Source organism: Strix aluco, chromosome 4, assembly GCF_031877795.1.
Source record: "Strix aluco isolate bStrAlu1 chromosome 4, bStrAlu1.hap1, whole genome shotgun sequence".
Taxonomy (NCBI): Eukaryota; Metazoa; Chordata; class Aves; order Strigiformes; family Strigidae; genus Strix; species Strix aluco.
In genome coordinates, this window is record NC_133934.1 from 29,689,893 (window position 1) to 29,709,716 (window position 19,824).

At 44.8% G+C, this 19,824-nt stretch overlaps 1 protein-coding gene across 7 annotated transcripts in view; it reads right to left on the reverse strand.

Annotated features, from left to right (window-relative positions):
- TEC (tec protein tyrosine kinase) overlaps positions 1 to 8,457 on the reverse strand; it is a 52,805-nt gene extending 44,348 nt beyond the window's left edge. For 6 of the 7 annotated variants that reach the window (XR_012623070.1, XR_012623069.1, XM_074822488.1 and 3 more), the window contains exon 1: positions 8,296 to 8,457. The gene's annotated coding sequence lies outside the window, so the exon portion shown is untranslated. Of the gene's footprint in view, positions 1 to 8,017; positions 8,217 to 8,295 lie in introns of those variants that run through there. The other variant, XM_074822483.1, reaches the window with a different exon arrangement.
- Between the last annotated feature and the right edge of the window lie 11,367 nt (positions 8,458 to 19,824).

Sequence of the window (19,824 nt, forward strand, 5' to 3'; positions counted from 1 at the left end):
GAAGTTGACTCAGATGATTAACTACTGGCCACAGCTCACATGTTGGTACCCATGTTGACTAACGGGTATATTTCCCCTCGAAGTCTTTATTTTGAGGTAGTATTATAAGGCCACTGGATAACTCTAGCTTTTTTGCACCTACTGAGTGGCCCCAAACCTCTCTCATCCACTGAAAGTTACAGGCCAGAACTGCCTTCTGTTCATGAGGGAAAACCCAAGGCAGCAAGTGGGGGACAGGAAATACTGCAAGTTCCTGTTTGTCAAGTTTCCCCTGCATCGTTTTCACCAGGGTACGCCTCCTCTGCTATGAAATGAGCCCAAGACATTGAACCCAAAATGAATGACCAGTTACATTTCAGCCAAGATCTCATACTACTGTTCCCACATCTGGCAATTCAGGGCTACACATACCAAAGCAGTGGCGTTGGCGAGGTCAGCGTTCTTATCTTCTGATTCCAGACTCTTACCCTGTTATGTTGGATAGCTTACAAGGAAAATTTCACATAAATGAAACTCAAAATTCCCTCACCATCATACCACATCCTCACTTCACTGAGATGGGACAATATGACTCTTACTGCAAGAACTACCACTTGTTTGCACTCAAAATTGTAGAAGTAATGCTACCAGACTGAATTTCATGTTCTCATGCTTTCTGCACATCTAGCTGACATAGTACTTGAAGGACTGTACTTACAGCAGCTTTCATTTTCTTTAATCATCTAATAAAGCCTTTCAGTTTCTGTGTTGCTCTGTGCTTGAACCACATGTATGTTATGTTAGGGATTAAAAATTGAAAAATGGACAAAGACCTCTAAGTAGAATCCACACTGCTGGGTACTTTCTAGAGAAATACTTGGAAGAGCAGGACCTATTTTCCTGAAGTTACTGAGGCAGAACCCACAGAGTTCTACCCTTAAATTATTTGTACAGTTCTGTTAAACTGTTAAGCTTTTACTTGCATTTCAGCTGCTTACTAATAAAGTGTCCACATACGGGACTGAAAATCCAGGCTGTGAGCTTGAAGAATTTCTTCTTCACATACGGTACAGCCTAAGCAACAAGGAATACGAAAGGACTCCAGTTTCATTCGTGTCAAAATGTAAGTATTAACTCAGGGAAAAAATTTCTCACTGAATCTGAAAATAAACACAAGTGAGGCAGTGCTGTGGTCTTGTGTTTTCTCTTTCCTCTCACTCCTGCAAGGTAGTGAACATCTCTAGCAAAGTGGCTTGTTATCTCTGCTCTCCTTGATGTCAGGGTGTTTCAACTGTTGTGAGCTAAACAGGGAATGAAAGCACTTGTCAGGTGTCACAAGACATTTATCATCTTAAGGAACAGCATTCAGCTTAAACTCTGTTTGAGCCATCATGCAAGATGGTCATTAATGCTTGATAGTATCTTACTCCTCTCTGATTACTTATGGTGAGACATAAGGATATTACAGAAGGGGCATCACCAGAAGTTGGGCTGCCACAATCTAGTGCCATTGATGTCAAAAATACAAGGAGTAAAGTTAAGGCACTGCAAAGGTGAGATAAGATAGTCCTTTATGGCTAGGTCTCAGGTTTTCACAGGAAGTGTCTGCTTCACACTGACTTGCAGAGTTGGTTTCAGTTCAAGAGATCCAGAAAAGTAACTAAACAAAATGGAGGGAATTTTGCTACTTACCCATGACTTTATTTTTTAATCAAACAGCTGTAATCCCCTTCATGCTTTGACAGAGTGTCTTGGTGGGAAGAGAGTTACTGCGATGACAGAAGAGCTGCCTGCAGCCCCCAACGCAGAACCACACCCCTCCCCTGATCTCTCACTGCTCTCACACACCACAGCCTTTCATCATGTCATTCTCCCAAACTTCTGTCCCATAAAACAGACCTTCATGGTCCATCTGACACACCAGAGCTGTAAATATGCCTCCTCCCAACAACCGAACCTGCTCCATTCAAGCGTCATCGAGGATGAATGAGAGGTCACCTAAGTGTCAGCCAGTCGCCAGCCTTCACTTCTGAGGGTCAGCTGGTCCTCACAGCCTATCTACCACTATAAAGCAAAGCAAAACAGCCCAACCAGCCATGGTCTGAATGAAAGAGTGGCCTGACGGGAAAAGAAAACCACATGTGGCTACATAACTAAACATACCTCATAATGCCTTATGCATAAACAAGCTGAATTGAAGCACTGGCAGTTTTGAATCAGCCACTCTTAACACCCAAGCGCTAGATTTCTTCATGTTAATAAAATGTTCTTTCAAGCATCTTTGCTGGATACAGTTTAGGTAGCAATTTTACTTCCAAAAGATTCCAAAGTATATTTAGATTACCAGTTTAAAGGATCTCCTGTGGAACAGAAAAAGCGGTCCACTGAGTTCAACTCGGTTTACATGTTAAGAACACATCCCTCAAATTGGGTCACACAACCCAATGCGTGACAGGCCCCCTTCTCTTCTGCCACTGTAGCACTGGGAATGGCCATGGTTTGCAACTTTGGCTGGGAAGAGATGATCATAATTGGGGAGGAGGGGCAGGGAAAACACACACACAATTATTATATCATCAGTAAGTTCGCAGATGACACCAAGTTCAGCGGGAGTGTCGATCTGCATGAAGATAGGGAGGCTCTACAGAGAGACTTGGAGAGATTGGATCGGTGGGCCAACGTTAACGGGATGAGCTTCAACAAGGCCAAGTGCCAGGTCCTGCACTTGGGCCACAACCACCCCATCCATCAGTACAGGCTTGGGGAGGTGTGGCTGGAGAGCTGTCTGGAAGAGAAGGATCTGGGGGTTCTAATTGACAAGCAGCTGAACACGAGCCAGCAGTGTGCCCAGGTGGCCAAGAAAGCCAACGGCATCCTGGCTTGTATTAGAAACAGTGTGACCAGCAGAAGTAGGGAGGTGATAGTCCCCCTGTACTCTGCACTGGTGAGGCCACACCTGGAGTATTGTGTCCAGTTTTGGGCACCTCAACACGAGAGAGTTATCGAGGTGCTGGAGCGAGTGCAGAGGAGGGCAACGAAACTGGTGAAGGGCTTGGAGAACAAATCCTATGAGGAGCGATTGAAGGAGCTGGGACTGTTTAGTTTGAGGAGGAGAAGGCTGAGGGGAGACCTCATCACTCTCTACAACTACCTCAAAGGACATTGTAGAGAGGTTGGTGCTGGTCTCTTCTCACAGGTGATCAGTGACAGAACAAGAGGGAATGGCTTTAAATTCCAACAGGGGAGGTTCAGACTGGACATTAGGAAAAAAATTTTTCGCAGAAAGTGTGGTCAGACAGTGGAACAGGCTGCCCAAGGAGGTGGTGGAGTCACCATCCCTGGATGTGTTTAAGGGTCGTTCAGATGAGATGCTGGGGGATATGGTGTAGGGGAGAACTTTGTAGAGTAAGGCTGATGGTTGGACTCGATGATCCCAAGGGTCTTTTCCAACCTGAACGATTCTGTGATTCTTTCTGCCAGGATATGGAGCTTGAGCCTGTGATATAGGACAACCTGTAATTCACAGGACAAGCAGCAACCCTGAATACATTAAAAATTTGACGTACTGTGGTTACCTGTAGGCTAGCACAGGGAACTGGACAAGAAGATTTGTGCATTAGGACTGCCTAGGACAGAATTACAATGGACACTATGTTCAGCTAAAACTAAAGGACAGTTATCATCTGGGTCTGATGGTGAGTTATGTGGCTATCCTGTGGAGGGGGGGGGGGGGGGGGGGGGGGGGGCGGGAAAAAAAGGTCTTTTCTGTTTAATAAGCATAAATGGTCAGGAATTGGTCCCAATCTCACACGACGGGGGACAGTGTACTCTCCAGCAGGGCAGGGTCCTGGTGTCCTGCCCAAACCCTGGTTCAGAAGGAAGAGCCCCGCTTCCTGTACTACCCAAAGTCAGTTAATTCTGCCCCATATTCAAGTGGAAACAAGGCCTAGATCTAAAGTGTTCTTACGATTTAATCAGATTGCAACTTGTAATAAGCAGCACAGGGCTGAACAAAACCCCTCCTGACAGGAAATTCAGCTGTGACCTACATGAGCATACATGTATGTCCTACATGTGGCAAAGTGGTACCCATTCATACATCCGCTGATAAGAGAAATGTGAATGAGGAAAAGCAAGAGTGCCAAGAAAGCGTTTGCCCAGGTCCCACATACCTCAGCACACTGCCATCTTTTTTTCTTTCCCTTTTTCCTGTGTTTGTTTAATGTCACATAGGTTTTTTACCTTAAGAGCTGAAATAGGGTGGCCTAGTTGGCAGCCTGCTACTTTACCTCAGAAGAGGGACTGCGACTGCAAACGTGGCCAAACACTTCTCCTTCCCATCACGAACTGCTGAGTCCCGCAGCTGCCCTCAGCAGATAGCGAACAGCTCTCGTACATCAGCTGTTGGCCAGGCTCGGGCTCTCCCAGAGCAACTCATCTCTCTGCAGCAGGCTCCCAAAAATCATCTCTCCTGCCCACAGTACCAAGGCTGGACCACACCAAGGTAAGCATGAGCTTCACTGAACCGCCCAGAATATAGGACAGAGTCATCCAACCAAGATGCATCTTTTCAGCTGTGTCATCTTCCTCCTAAAGGTTTGGGTATTATCAAAACCAAAGACTTCTCCTAGGTGATGTCATTCTTCCTAAAAAGGTAAACCCTGCCCATGATGGACAGACCTACTCCCAGGAGGCTTCTGCTACTGCTTCAGAGATATCATGATCCCATTTGAACACAGCAACCTCTTCACTGTGCTTGCAATGAACGGACCTTTCCTTATTCCATCCGACCTCCATGTCTAGGAAATTGTAAAAACCCACTCCTCTCCCTGAAAAATATCTCCTACGATGAGATGCGTCTCCTCACATGTAAAAAGAAGTCTATCTGTTTTTCAAGGTTTTATCTCACATGGTATTTGCTCTGACTCTGAATCACGGCCCATGCAGCTGAGCCAGGGCAGGGGATGACTGAGAACTGCCAGAACTGTAATGGCCACGGGGCAGTGGTCAATCACACGCCTCTGCTCCCCAGTTCCTCTTCTGTCACGCAGACAAAAGGGCATACGTGTCCACCCAAACACTGACTTCCCTCACCTACACACTGCTGTCTTTCCTAATGCTTTTTCCTTTAGAAAATACACTTAGAAAACCAGACCTGAAGCAGGGGAGCAGAATGCACCTCTGCCTGAGGGCCAACACAGCAAACTGGGGATTTGCCTTTAGAAGTAACACCCCCCATTAAGAAAAATACATTTCTTGAGACCTGATTGGCCATTTGTTAAAATGCAGGTGCAATTTCACTGGTTTCTAGAGAGTTGTGCCCCATTATATAAGTAATATCTCTAATGGCTAGTGCTAGCATGAGGCCCTGGCCGGAAGAATTAGGGTAAACTGGGCCAATCTCTCTGCAGTGAGAAGGAGGTCTGTCAGGCTGCAAACAGTGTAATGAGAGTCCTTCCCTTGCATTTTGCGTAACAGAAAGCTATGGATCATTTAGTGAAAATCAGCGCTCTAACTTTCACAGTGCAACAACTGACTGACCAATGCTGTCAGGTTTTAGCCAAGGTATTGGTAATTCTGTACAAATAGATGCATCAACATAATAACAAAAATCTGTAGCAAAAATCCAACAATATATGACAGATGTCCTTCAGAAGCACATATGTTCTTTGAAATATAAAAAAAATCTACCACCTCAGGCCACCTTCTCCATGACAACCCTTACTCCACTCCATCCAAGTATATATCTTTTGATTTTTATGCTGGTATTTTTCTTATCCTATTTCTGCAGGGGAGCCATTGTAGACTGCTACAACTGATTCTTTGGCATACACAAACGTGGTTTTTTAAAGCACAGTCCAAGTTCAGTGGTGAAAAGGTAATAGGTTACTGAAAAAAGTCAAAACAAGCAAAAGTACAAAAACATCTTAGAGGTCAATGGTTAACAAGTGCTAAAGACACATATTCCACGTCTTTGCGTTGACAGCAGGAAGCACAGACTTCCATTGTCTAAGAAACAGAAAATGTTTCACATATTTGAGGTAAATATTTGTATGAAACTTACACCATTCTGCACCTTATCTTGTGTACCCAGTTTATAAGCTAACACAACACAGAGAGAATTAAATCTACAACAGGTTCCCCCTACATTTGGTGGAGAGGAAGACTTTTTTTGATGCTTCCAAGCAATTCTGTGAAAGTAGCCACTTCCCAGTTATTTTAACTTTAATTACAGCATACCACACTATCACAGCATTTCTGAATACAATGTTGTTTCAAGGCAAGACGAAACAATATGGAGCTGATATTGTTTTATCAGCTCTATTTCATTTTTCTCCCTTTTCAGCTGATGTAGGCAGTCAGCCAGGTTACTAGATACATTGCAATGCCAAATCCACAATGCTGAGCCCACAGTTAAGAATTCAAATATAACTTCAGACATAATTCTAGCTGCCTCACAACCAATGGTTTTAAAATATTTAAACGATTTTTAGAATTCTACATTAACATCAAAAAAAAAAAAAGGTGGGACTCCTATAAATTTTGCAGGGTTAATAAAATTGGGTTTGGCAGCTGAAAACTAGAGTTACTTCAGGACAGAGGCCTAACTGGCACTCTGTGAGCTCCAAATCTTCATTTTTTTATTTTCACACCTGTGAGATTATCTCATTAAAAAGAGAAAAAAGGAGTAACCTTAAAGAAAAAGGAGTAACCAGGTGCCAAATACAACACATTGCTCTGTTTTCAGTTGACAAGCTCACATAAAAATCACTTCGTTCAAAACACTCATAATATTCATTTAGAAATTTAGCAGAACATGTAAAGCACCCTTTCATTGAGGGCTAAATGCAGAGACAAATGTGATTATTTCACCATAAGATGTAATTTCTCAATAAATAAAACACGTAAAATAAAATCTAGAGAAATATGAAGACTATCAGAGGAGAGTATGATAACAAAAGGGCTCTTTCCTGCTGTAGTCCCCTTACAAACCACAACCATCAAAAGGCTATGAGTAGCACCCTGCCTGGGAGCTACCTCCCCACCTACAAGAGCAGTGCCTGTGAAACTAGACCAGGACACCCAGAGGGCCTCTTCTGCCCAGGTGGCATGATCCGAGCAGCACAGCTGCTGTGCTAAGAGGAAAGAGGAGCATGTGCAAATCACTCTAGGTACTCCCTCAAGTGTAACTAGAAGCCTATTTGTACAGGTGCTGCTTTCCGATGGGCCAAAATACCCTAAACGTTTGTATGGCAGCCATAAGTAACAACCCATCTTCCAGTCACTGGAGAGTTCTGAGAAATTAAACGGCAATACTTCACCTTGCAGCCACACTGTATCAAAGGGGAGACAGACCGATAAAGCATCTCCAACATTTACTCTAAAATGAAAACAAATGCTCCAGGAGCAACTCCTTGCAAGAAACCTTTTTATCTGCATTTCTGCTACAGTCAGTTTTTGCATCTACAGAAGTCTCACTTATTTGACTCATAAAACAATACTAAGTGTTTCAGATCAGCATCTGTCACAGAAAGGTACACATCTGTCATTCCAAGCAGAGAGCTCATGGACATGTCTACACTGAAAACTCAGTTTACAGTTCAAATAATTATTGGTGCCGATTTACAGAGATGCAGAAAGGAAGCCTGTGGACAAGCACCACCAGAGCATCTAGTCACCCCACTGTGTGAGCTGCAAGTACGCTGTATCCCAGTACAGGGCTACATAAGAGCAGTCACCACCACCAAGAAGGGACAACCACGCTGTGGGACAGGGAGCAGGGGGAATTACGAAGATGGCTGAGCTCACACACAAGGCTAACTGTGCCTTGAGACAAGGTGGAAGAGTCTTAGTAAAGCACAGCGGCTACACGGATATAAGGACTCAGAGAAGAAAGTCACGTAAACAAGGAAATACACAGCAACTGTTAGCTTTACACTGGATTTGGCAGCCTGGACTACAACGCATTACATTACACAAATTACAGCGATTTTAAGCAAAGGTTTAAAATGCAGCTTTTGTCATAGGTCCCGCTTACAGATCCGTACGGCACTTGGACGTCAAGGAAGGAACACCTCTGCTCTCGGGGCGTCGCGCCCGTTTTAAGTTGCGAACAGCGGCTACTGCTGGGTGCGCTCCGTCAGCCGCCGCCCCACAGCGGGCCGAGTCGCCACCGCCCACCGGGGGCTGCGACGGGGTGCGGGCTCGGCCACCTGCGCTGGGGACAGCCCCGGCTGGCAGCCCGGCGAGATAAACTCCCCCTCGGTCTCTCTGCGGGGACGGCCCCGCTGCTCGCCAGCCCCGGCTCCGCCTTACCTGGGTGTCCCGGACCCGCCGCGGAAGCAGCCCTGGCGCCGGCGGAGCGGAGGGAGGCGGGAAGCAGGGAGGGAAGCACCGCACTGCCCCGCTCCGGCCCGGGAAGGCGGCGGTGCCCGCGGCGGCGCCTCCTCCTCCCGCCGCTCCGCCGAGCGCGGCTCCCCGCGGGGCAGCGGCGGAGGAAGCGGCGGGGGCGGCCCCTGCGCCGGAGTCCGCTCCCCTCCCCGCCCCGCCGGAGCCCGCTCCCCACCCCACCGCGGCGGAGCCCGCTCCCCTCCCCGCCCCGCCGGAGCCCGCTCCCCACCCCACCGCGGCGGAGCCCGCTCCCCTCCCCGCCCCGCCGGAGCCCGCTCCCCACCCCACCGCGGCGGAGCCCGCTCCCCTCCCCTCCCCGCCGGAGCCCGCTCCCCGCCCCACCGCGGCGGCAGCGCTCGGGCAGGTGCGGGGGGGCGGAGGGAAGGTGGCCCACATCGAACAGAGCCGGCAGGAGCTGCCCGGAAACGTGGCGGTGAAGTGAAAGAGAAAGGGAAGTTATACAGCTGGAAGCAGGGTGCAAAGTCTGCCCCAAAACCCAGGCGCACCCCTGAGCTCGGCACTAGCTGGCTTTAAAATGTGTGTAAGCGGCGCTTTGGCTCAGGTGCTCTCGTTACAAACCGCGGCCAAGAGCCAGTACTCAGTGGGCGGCGGGGAAGCGGTGGGCACAGTGCTCCGCTACCCCAGCAGGCTGGGTACCCTTAGGCTGCTCCTCTTCAATGCCCATCACAGGTCTGCTCATGCTCCTTCTCTTAGCACAACCTTACCTATAGAAACTCAGTCTGCAAAACCTCATCGAGAGAAAAAGAGCTTGTAAAGTTCAGTTGAAATACATCTCGTGTCTCTAAGCATCAGCCTAGAGGAAAGCAAGCAGGGTCTATGCTCACAGAGTTGTTTTGTTGTGACTAGTGTACAATAGCTGTATCAGCACAGATGTCTTTCTGTTCAGCTCGGAGGAAATGACTTACAGAGTCTGTTTTCACTTGGGGGATTTCTCCAAATTACGCTTTTGGTGCTGCGGCCATGGCTGCTGTGTCCGTCACACTACTGCTGAGCCCAGGGAGTTACAGGGTCACGTCCCTAGTGCATGGGGCATCTCTGGTACAAACACGCAGGCAGTCCCCATGCAGTCACTTCATGGTGACCAGTCCCACCAGGCTGCTCTCACCACCCTCCCTCCGCTCCGTCCCCACACCTTTGTAGTAGCACCCACTCAGGTGTCCATGCAGAGCTCCTTACCCACTGCCACTGATGTGGTCAGTTTTTCAAAGCAGGCAACTTTTGCTTCATTTTTCAAGCAACAGAAGCTGCAGCTTTCCCCACCCTGCCTCTGCTGTGACAGGAGGGAAGGACAATAAAACTGAACAGTTGCTTATGGAGGGACTTGGAATAGCTTTACCCCATAAGGTGCCATTTCTGAGCTCCTGAAAGAAGTGTCATCTAGCAGAGCAGTAATGCTATAATGTGACTTCACCAGCAGCAACTACATTACTCCTGAGGCTTCACCCCAGAGCTGCAGCAGCAGCAAAGGGACAGAAGCACATCCCCATGGTCCAAACCACATGGCTAACTTCCGTGCTGACAGTATCCTTCCTACAACTACTGATCAGGAGTTAACCACTTTGATGTTGATCAGTCAACTAACAGCATTTGTGGTGGAGGTGTGGATCACGGGTTTTTTGCAAGTTTTATGAGTCCTAAAAATGTTCTCTCTTCCCCTCCCACCTTCTTCTACCACAATGGCAGATAAAGACGTCAGCAGGACAGTGGGATAACTACAAGATGACACTGCTTCTGAGGACAGGGACATGCCTCTGAGGGACTGAAGAGGGTTGGTCATTGACTATCTGTGTTTGCCTTGAATTGTAACTGCTCTGGGCTGGATGGCAGCTGTGAAAGCAAGGAAAAGAGCTCTGCAAAGTCCAGGTGGCAAACGATAGGGAAGTGTTTAGCAGTCTTCAGGAAAATCTCTCTTAAATGCATGCTGAGCACATGCATTGAGGAAAGGCTCAAATGCTTTCAAAAGCTTTGGGAAAAGATTTGGGAAATCTTTCTGAAAGCCTTGGGAAAAAACATTGCTTATTGTTCTGTGTGTCTTCTCATAGCTTGGTGAGCAGGGCAGCACTGTGCATTTGGATTTCTGCTGCACAGTTTTGGTTTCTCATGGCCTGTATGCCTTCACTCTTGTTAAACAGAGACAGTGGTGTGATTTCAATTTGAGACATGCAAATCCCTGCACAGTGCCAGGGTTTGCAGAATTACTGGGAGAAGGAGTTTTCCTTTTGCAAGGACGGTTTTGTTTTCCTTCTGTACTTCATAAATATCTAGAAGTGCCCATCACTAGGGCTACTACAATGTCCTGATGTAATGTTATTTAAAGAGCAAAAGTACTTTTAAAATATTAAGCTTCTTTTATACATCTGTATAAATTTTACAGCCAGGAGGGGGCTGAGCTTTCCATTCAGGGGAATGTTTTGTCTTCAGGATAAAAAAAAAAAAAAAACAAAAAACAACAAAACACCACTTTGTAGAAAAAGCAGCAAGTTGAAACCAAAATTTTTTAATTTCCCTAGAATTTCACATGCAGAAATGTTATGCAAACATGGGGAGTGCAAAAAGGAAGGGATGTTTCAGGGCTTCAGTTCTATTTCCAGAGAACTTGGTGTTACTTGCTGTTCCCATCTTTTCCCTCCTTCCTCTTAGAAGTTCAGGACCCCTGTGGACTGGGGCGGCATAAAATCAATCCCACCTCTGGGCTGCAGGGATCAGAGCAGTTGTTGACTGAGCCTTTTCTTTGGTAATGCCCTGGGGACTCAGTGAACTGAAATGCCATAGTGATCATTTTGGATTAAAGGCACTCAGCTCCCAGAATGGTTGATTTTGCTCTACTGCAAAGGAAGGAACAGCGGTGAAGAGTTCTTGTGGCAAACCACCGCTCTCTAGGAGGAAGTCTCCACTTCAGGAAAGATTGAAATTTCAGGCTCACATGTAGTGTAAAGTACCAAAGCGAGAAAGAAAAATATACAAGTTGGATGGCAACTTTGATAGACCATTTTTCCAGCAGTTATTCTCCTATTTATGCTTTATCATCTCATGGTCCCTGTCTGTTCTCTCTTTGGAGCCAGTGGTGTTCATCTGGGTGAGTTCTTGAGTCCAAAAAGCCCCTTCTCTGCAATCTTTCTGGACAGAAGGAAGCATCTCTACTGGTCCCTTGTCATAGACAGGCTCTTCCTCTTTTTCCTTTTCATGCCCATCAAACCCTCTTCACTCTATTCAGCCCTTCTTCATTTCTCAGAGGCTTCTGTGAGTTCAGTCACTGATCATTTCCTCTGTTTACTTCTCTTCCCTCAGTTGCTGTGGGCAGAAATGACAAATAAGTTTTTCTCACTTTCAATAGAGAACCTTGTGACTGAGAGAAAAATTACAGTCATTCTTCACTCTCTGGTTTCCATATCAGCAAATGTGCTGCTTTTCCTTTCTCCAGAGCTTTTTCCCAGTTTTGAGAGATTTTAGGGATGGTAATTCCATTGCACCACTGAAAGTAACTTTAAACAGTGAAGTGTAATACAGACCTAACGTAAAATTGTCTTTCTTGCAGTTGATATTGTTGTCTTGAAGGTGAATGGAGGGACCAGCAAAATAACTGAAAACCACAGGAACAGTATTTCAATAAGGCTTAGTTATGAGAAGAGAAACGAGGAGGCACGGGAGCCATGGGCTCTCTGTCTGGCAGACCAGCTTGCAAGGTGGTCTGTGGATTGCTGGCAGACACTTTGAACATGTTTTGGGGAGATTTTAACTGGAGGCTGGGGAGCAGAACTCAGTCAGGTACCTCTTCATGCTGTGGGGTTTTGATCCTGCCACACTTGATGAGACACTGGGCAAACCAGTCACATTCACAATGATGTGTAGATCAATAACATAGTTATTGACCAAAGTCCTGCCCAACTTCACAGAGGTCCATGTTTTGTCTCCTGCTTCCCTGTGAGGCAGCTGCTAAACCCTCAGTTTTAAAGGAGTGCTATAGTATGCCTTTAAACTGACAATAAAGTTTTAACTCAAAGTTTAAACAAAAATATCTGTGTTTTGACATCTGGGCTCCAAAGTTTCTTGAATTTTTAGGTATACTAGGAGAGTTGACAGGTACAAGACCTCAGCATGACTCCAGTAGCTCACATGACCAGAAGGCTTAATGTCACAGTAGAAAAAAGGCTGGGTATGATGGGTGTCAAAGTGTGCAGCAACAAACCGGATCATATGCAAACAATTAAAGACCTGGGCCATCCCATTATCAGAGAGCAAAAAGCAAGAGGATAGACAGGTAAACACACAGTCCAGGCTTGGACAAGAGCAGCATAGGAAGGTATTTTAGCCTACAAGTCAAGGCCCATGGCCAGGCAGGACAGGGCTGTGGGATGCTGGAGACCAGCACTGCTGTAGCATTGGGGACTGACAGCCCTGGGGGGCTGAAGTGGAGTCCTGGGCCATGGGCAGGGTGGTGGGAGGCCCTGGGAAGGCAGTGAGGGCCATTAGATCCTGGTGGTGCCTGACAGAGAGGAGGAAAACAAGCTATGGCTTCCCAATGTCTTCTCCCCTTTCTCCCAGGAAATCCATGTGTGCTAGAGTTTCAAAGTCAGAAATACCAAAATGAAGACCATCTCTAATTTTACCTCAGAACCCTTGTGCATGTGCATCCTGATGCAATGTTTCATTACACAATTACATTGTTGCCTCTGCTTTCTTCTCCACTCATCTACTTCCTCATTAAGGAAAGATGAAGTTTATGAAATGATTGATTCTTCAGTCTTTTCTTTTCTCACAGGCACCCCTGAGCTTTCTTCTTCTGTGCATTTTTTGAAGCTTCCTCTGAGGAAACATTTGATATATTCATGGGATTTTCTGTGGCATCTATCACTACAAATGAGTGGAATGGATCATCTCCAGCCTTTAAGAGAGGTGGTGTAAAGGGAGTACGGTAAAGGTCTGAGAAATCTTGAATGGAATGGAGAGGGTGAATCAGAATCTGCTGTTTACTGTGTCTTCTGATTCAAGAGCTAGAGGTTCTCCAGTGAAGCAAATAAGAGCTGGATTGAAATCAAACAGAAGGAGATGGTTCACCGTGCAGCAGCCAGAAGATGTGTGGAACTTCTTGCTTTTCAAATGATGTTACAGGTGAAGCAGATCAGATGGGTTTCAAGAGAGACACTTGGAAGAGGGATCTATTGAGAATCACTAGACTGGCACAACATGACAGATCCAGGAAGCCTTCTGAGACAGAGCCTTGAGGAATACTTGTATGAAAGTGTCATAAAGGCTCACTCTGTTCTTGTTTTTCCCTGCTCATCCATCTGTGGTCACTATAGAAGGCAGGATGCTGGGCTGGATTGATCCTACCTTTCACAGATACAAATAAATGTATTTTTACAACAGATCTGTGAGTTATTGCAGCAATATTTATTGCCTGCTGACAAGTCATCACAGTAACTCAACAAGATCATCCTAGCACTTTCCCCACCATCAACTAATCTGCACCTTGCACAGCCCATGACCTATTTCTCAGTTTTCTGCAGAGAGCAATCAACCTTCTTTCTTCCTCCAAAGCCTTTACTGCTGCAATAGGTTGAAATTCATGAAAAGCAGGGAGTGGGATAGAAGCAACTGGGTCTTCCACTGAGGTCCCTACTCAGCTGTGACATTTAAAAGGCACCATATGTCTTTGAAGGAATAGATGTTTTCTATACAGAGACGAGGTATTTGACAGTGCCAACTACAAAACCCATGACTGCTGTTTTTCAATGAGTCCGTGCATACATCTCCAATATAGCTGTGCTTCAGGATATATGATTCTTGGCCTGGTCCAGAAGTGAAAACTGGACACGCAAGAGGCTCTGTAACTTTTTTATTGGCAAGTCCCATCTCCATGATCAAAAAGATCTGCAAGGATGTATGTCGTCTGGCCTACTCTTTGAAGGGACAGATGATTCCAATACAGGGATGGGTTATAACTACAATTATTTAATCCCATCATGCTCCGAGGACCCAGTGGTCATCAAGTGATCTGGGCACACCAGCACCAAACATGCCAGACATCTGCATAACGACCACATGTTCAGGAAATCTCCTGCCTAGCTCTGAGGACAAGCAAACTGCTTTCTGCTACCTAATGTTACTTTTATGTACTTTTACCTACTTTACTCCTTAAGCAATTCACAATTGAACAATCCCCATCCCTCTGCTTCCTCTTTGCAGACAGCATATTTCCTCTACCACCATACAACAGGCAGCTTTCTGGCCACAGTGGCTAGACCACGAAGATATTCCAAGCCTTCTTTTTTTAAAGAAAGGGAAATCCTTATCTGGAAAAAAACCCAAACCCCTTCTCTTCTGAATTCATTATCAACAGGTTATAGTAAGAAGAAAAGTTGCTTTCAACTTCAGGTCTGGCTATCCTTCTTCCACTGACTCAGAAAACAGGTTCTCCAGCACATCATGGGGTAGACAGCAGTGATGGTGGGCTACATACTGGATTGGACTGCATGAGACCCCTGTGAGCAATTTGTTCTGAGAACAGACCGCATACTTAAAATACAGAAGCACCTATTGCATTAGAGATTTCCTACATTGTGAAATGCAAGCAAGCAAATTCATAGAAAGATTGCTGGCCAGAGGAAGCCCTAAAAGACAGGCTTCACTTAACTGACCTCTGGGGACAGAGAAAACACTAATAAGTCTGACCAGCCCTTATTAATGGTCTAAGAACATGGTAATTGGGGTATCATCAGACACGCATCCTTTCATTACTATGGCCAGATCAGGTTAACCATAGGTCTCTCCCAAGCCATGGAAGGACAGGCTCCCCTGTCACTATTGGTTCTTTCCTCTGGAGTCTTTCTGAATCCTTGCAGATTAAGGTCTCCCTGTTTCATGGCCTATGACAGATAACTCAGAGAAAAAGACAATATAAACATTGGCTATGTTCTGGGACAAATTTTAAGGGATCTGAGAAACAAAGACCGTTCTTGTAGCACTAACGTGCATCTGTAGGAGAACGGTAAATAAAAAGGTGGGCTATTAGCCCAGTTCAAGTGATACTTACCCATTTGCAAGTTAAATATTGTCCATTTTCACAGTCTATAGCCAAACATAAATGGGATAGCCAAAGAGCAGAATAGCAAAACATACAAACAGAAAAAGAAGAAATCCTGGCTCCTTCAGTCATCTTTAGAGAGCCTTCGATGGCCTCGTTCTTAGCAGCTTTAACTTCCTTCCTACTTCCTACTGTTTCCAGCCCAATGCCAGCTGTGGTGTTGTGTTTCACTGCAGTAAATGTGAGGATGTATGCTGTCTGTACCATAGTTTTGAAGAGCCATTGCCCTGTGTGAAGAAGCAAAAGCATCATAACAACAAGCTGGGACATTGGTGCATGGTGCTGTAACCTGTGTTGTTTAAAGCAATGCCAATAAGGTACTGACTGCAAACATGCTGGCAAGATCTCTCTTAGGTTATTCTGGAGGGCAAGGACCTGAACCCATAGACTTTAAAGGATACTGTAGTCACAACAGGAGAGTACGGTCAAAATACCAAGGAGTTTTGAAAGCACACTGGAATCCAGCATTTTTAGCCAGTGCTTAAGATATTGTAGCATTTTTGGTTATAAAAATTGCCCAGCGTAACATGGAACATCTGTGTGTGAGCTGTGGCTATAATCTAGGCTTCTGAAGCAGCAATTATTCATATGCACCACTTGTCCTTTCTTTGGTCACCATTTCCTCTGAGGAATCCCCTCTAAAAACTGTTCTTTCTGGACTAGGCAACCTGCTACTCTGAGTGGGAGGTCTCAGCTGCCCCTGCTGGGACACTGGGAAGGGGGATGGCCATGACCTACCATGGCAATAACCCTCGCTAGTCCAGCTGGGATTAACCTTCCTGCAGATTCCAGATGATTTTCACCATGATGATTTTTTATTCTTTCAGTGTTAACTGTTGTGAGTTGATGCCAGATGTTCCTTTGGCATGGAGAGTTATGCCACCTGAGATTTTGGGATTTTCATATCCACAGTCTAGGCAGGAGTGATAAAGCAATAAATGCTAACTCCATGTAGGAAAAAAAACCTGGGGAGATACATTATCAAACATTCAGATGATTGATACTAGGAGTAAAATTCACAAGACTCTGCAAGGAACATTAATGTAGTTATTGATTTAAGGATCAAAAGGTAAAAGAAATGTATATCAGGCTGAATTAGACTGCAAAAACCTGTGCATAAACCTCTCTAAAGCTACTGGACCCATAAATTTACAAAAGGCTTGCTAAACTTCTTTAAGAAGTGGTGGGCCTGCCTGATCACAATATTTGGTTAAATCATGTAACCACACATATTTGCCAAATCTTTCTTTCCTCTTTCTGCTACTGTATAACGCTGCAGTGCAACTTGCCATAACCCAGGGAGATAGTTATTAAAAACAGGTCCCTATCTTCAGTACAGTGCATCTTGATTTGAGTGGTGACTTGACATGCTAATGTAATAAATGACAGGAACATTTTACCCCATATACAGGGTCAGCACAGTAGCGCTGGGGAGCACATTGAAGCTCCTTGCTAGTACCAATGTAAAGGATAGCTACCTAAGATGGCAAGGATGTGGACTAGGGTGTTGGGCTGATCAGCTCTGATGCTTTTCAGCTTGTGATCCCCAGGCTTCTAGATGCTTCTCAGAGGACCCACAGGAGGTGACCAAGAAGGGCCACACTTCATTTAGTAGGATCCTCTCTCTAAGGATCCTTAGATCTGAAAACCACTGCTCTGCCAGCTTCAGAGTGGCATGGAGACAGCATGGACTATCTGCAGCATGCAGCTACCAGGAGCCCCAAGCAAAAATTGTGGCTAAGTGACAGTGCAGGGCAGCTTGAGACACTGGTAGCATCGCATGTGGTTTAGAAACCACATGTGTGGCTGCTAAGGAAACAGAATAAGCCTGCCTCAAGAGACAACTCTTAGGATCCAAAAGCAAGTTTAGCCTTCAGATACAGGTGGCAGGGCAAAACTTAATCAACGGGTATGGGTGTTACAGTGAACAGATTCTGAGCTCAGCAAAACTGGAATTTCACAGCTGACTTTAGTGGAGTTACACCAAATTTATAGCAAAAATGTTGAAAGCAGATTTTGTTTCAGGATGTGGTCTATTTAGCTAGAATATACTATTGAAAAGTAGGTGGTCAATGTGTAATTTTAGCTTGTACATGAAGTCTCATATGCGACTCTGTGTAGGCTTAAAACACAAAGCAAAAATGTAAATATAACTTTTCTCCCTTGAGAGACAAGAATATTGCTCCATTTATAAGAGGTTTGTATCATTGTGTTACATAACCTTGTTACACTGATATCATTAGAAGAAGTAGCTGAACCACTCTGATTAGAAGGCTATCATGTCAAAACCCTAATCCCCAAGTGAAGTTCAGATTATGATTGTGGAGACATTGTTATAGATACATTCCTAGTGAAATTGTTCTGAATTTACACATAGGTCAGACTATGGCTTTGCTTACGGAGCTTTAGTGTATTTGGAATTCCCTAACACCATTGCAAACTGGAGAATAAAATATATCATGCATCTGGTTGCCTTTGTAAGACCACTTCAACAAATGCAATCAATAGTATGACAGCAGTCTTCAGTCCAAGTGTTTTGCCACATGACCTTGATTTATGCCCTTATCAGGCTGGCACCCCAGTACTGGCAATTCAGAGTAAATCCACTGTGATAATTACCTACCTGAATTTATTCTACAGTAAACTTGACATCCTGCACTCACACTAAAAATCATCTTTTCAGTCTTCATTGACAGACTTTAATGTTATATATTTTCAAAAGAGTTGCAGCAAATAATATTTGTTTTGTTATTAAAGAATTAGTAACTTCATGTTAAAAGGTTTTATTTAGCTGATGTTCACTTTTCAGGTAATATTTACCAGTTAAATAAAGTAGGGACAGAAAATTTTTTTGTCTAATTCAACCCCTGTGAATTTCATTGCTGTGAGAAAAGCTGAGCGGCAATGAATGTTTCATCCTTTGCAGTGTTATATCCACAGCTATGGCCTTGCTGAAAACAATTCTACATCTTCATTGTTCCTGAAAGCTCTTAAAACTGAGGTATAGGGGCATCTAGGAAGCCTCAAGTGATATAAAGAGGACATTTCCACTTCATGCTTCATTCCTGCTTTCTTGCAACCTCTTTTAATTCAAGACTAAGCCTGATCTTGTTCTGTTCTTTCAAACAGTTTTTCAGATCCAACATGGTGTGCAAATACAGTGCTTAATAGATGTATTGTGCATGTATGTGCATGTATAGACACAGAGCTACACACACATGCGTGCATGCACACACACACAATTTGTAATACAACTGTTGAAAGACAAGTTAAAACAATGCATTTTGGTTCATCACTTTGAACTGCAGAAATATGACAATATGAATAACAGACAGTAATCCTACTCTTGCCAAATTAGTACCCCCGCTATGTTTAATTGGATTCTGTCATAAATCCAGTATTTTCAGAGAACTATTTAGCTATCACTACTTAGATGCTTAACCCTTAGGAAAAATCAATTGTGATGAGCACTAAAAGCATTTTTTAAAAATAATAATAAAATTCTCTGGAGAAACCCTAATGTTTTTCTCAAACTTTTCTTGCCAAAATGCTTATGAGAAAGGAAGAAGACTGTGAGTCTCTTGCCTTCACGTGTTTCTTTGTTCTGATACACAGGCATGTCACTAGTAAGAGATGCCTGTGTCATGACGACGAGTGGGCTGACCCATTACTATCTAGCCTCACATTTGGCTTGTGAACAATAGTAGGAACTGAGCCCATAGAAAATATCTCACTCTTGCCAGCCTGACGCATTGTTTGAGCTGGGAAATCAAGACAAACTGCTACATTCTTGGTTAAAAATAAGAGGCCTTTGAATTTTCTCTCTACTCTGAACTTTCCACCAAGGGTAGACTTTTGTCATTTTGGCACATCTTTTGAGGTCTGAATATAGCTTAGCTTTTGTGTAGGGCTTTCTGTACTTAAAGAATTCTGCAGCACTGGAACAGGCTCAGGCCTGTTAATAAAAGAAGTATGTGTCTTATTGCACCAGAGAGCAGCATCCTACCATGCCCTAATGTGGGGGCTTGGTTGTGATGGAGGCAAGACTGTTACTACAGGTGCCTCAGCCCAAGGCAGCTCCCTTCTCCTGGAGGAAGTCTAATCTTGGTTCATATTTAGCTCTAGAACACCACTGACTGCAGCCACACCTGGGCTGAAGCTGTCCCATCTATTCTTTTGATTTTGCATCCTCCACAAATCCCTCACAATGAATGACTCGGACTTTCCACCAAGCAACAAAAGCATTTAGAAGGTCACAGCTCACTGGCATACTGCAAATGATAAGATCAGTTAAATTGCGTGTCTACAAAGCCAATACTGCAAGGATCCAGGGATATTTACAGAGAAGG